Consider the following 1,421-nt stretch of genomic DNA (forward strand, 5'->3'; position numbering starts at 1 on the left):
CCCCTGTGCCGCTGTACCAGCGGGACCCTTCCCCTGCCTGCCGGCTGGTTCCTCGCCCAGTCTGGGGCCCTGGGATCAAACAGGCAGGGACACCCGGCCAGGCAGGGGACACAGCAGGGACAGGAGCCAGCTTGTGCACCTGGGGGAGAAGGGACCCCTCAGCTGCCTCCTGGGGTGCAGAGAGCTGGAGCCAGACACCCTCGGGGCACAGGGACAGCGCAGGAGCTGGTGACACAAGCTGGGGCAGAGGAAATTCCCATCGGATACCAGGAAAAACTCCTCCCCAAGAGCACAGCAACCCTTAAAACAGGGCTCGTGAGTCCAGAGCAGCTCCAGCTGTCCCCAATGTTGACCCTGCTTGGGGCAGGGAGGTGGGTGAGAGGGACCAATGCTGGAGCTGAGCCCACCATGGGACATAGCACCACGGGACATAGCACCACACGTCCCTTCACAGGACATGGCCCGGCACAGCTCCCTCCTCATGGCCCGTGCTGAACTCGCTCCCGCTGTAGATATGGGCTCCAGTTGCACGGCTGCCAGGGGCTCTGCCTGCCCAGGGAAGGACTTTGCCTTTGTCCTTGTAAGGTCCCCGCTGGCCCCTTCCTCCAGCCTGGCTTGGTCCCACTGGTGGCAGCTCTGCCCTCAAGCAGAGTGACTGGTCTCTGCAGATTTGGTGTTACCTGCAAAGCTGAGTGAGGGACCCCAGCGTGGTGCCTTGTGGCATTCACTGCCCGCCAGCCCCTGGCAGAGTGCGGCTCCCTGAGCTGCCTACTGCACCTGCTGCTTGCCTGCCAATGTCCACCCGCCAGACCCCATGTCCCAGCACAGGCACATGTGCTCAGCCCTGGCCAGGGACGTCTCTGCTCTCCTGCGTCCTTGAGCTGTCGCTCATGGGAGAGGCAATGCGGCTGGGGACGATTGACCCTGTGGCCCAGCCTGGCTGCTCCTGGTCACCGTCTGCTCCTTCACGTGCCAGAAATGCACCCCGGGAGGGCTCACGTGGTCCCTGGGGACCAAGGTGAAGCTGGGTGGCCTCTTCAGCCCTGCACTGGCTGTTTGGGGCCATTTGGGGATGCAACATTTGCCTTTTTCCACCCCTCAGGAATGTCCCTCTGTTCCCATCATCTTGCAGAGATAACAGAGAGGGTCTCACAAGGACCTCAGCTGCCCCTGGGCACCCTTGGGTGCCACCCCTGGGAGTTGAGGTGTCTCAGGAGAGCCCCAGCTTGGTTCTCCTCTATTTCAGGTAGTTTTCTTCCTTGAGCCCTGTCTCCAGGTGCTTGTCACCCATCTCTGCCCTCCTCAGCCCCAGCCTGTCCCTTGGGCAGCCCCCATCGGCCCAGGGTGGGGTGGACACTGTCCTTGACCTTGCATGTCCCAGCCCCAGCTGATTGCTGGCTGCCTTGTTGTCTGTTCTGCGC

Source organism: Pygoscelis adeliae, unplaced genomic scaffold (genome assembly GCF_000699105.1).
Source record: "Pygoscelis adeliae isolate BGI_AS28 unplaced genomic scaffold, ASM69910v1 Scaffold1152, whole genome shotgun sequence".
Taxonomy (NCBI): Eukaryota; Metazoa; Chordata; class Aves; order Sphenisciformes; family Spheniscidae; genus Pygoscelis; species Pygoscelis adeliae.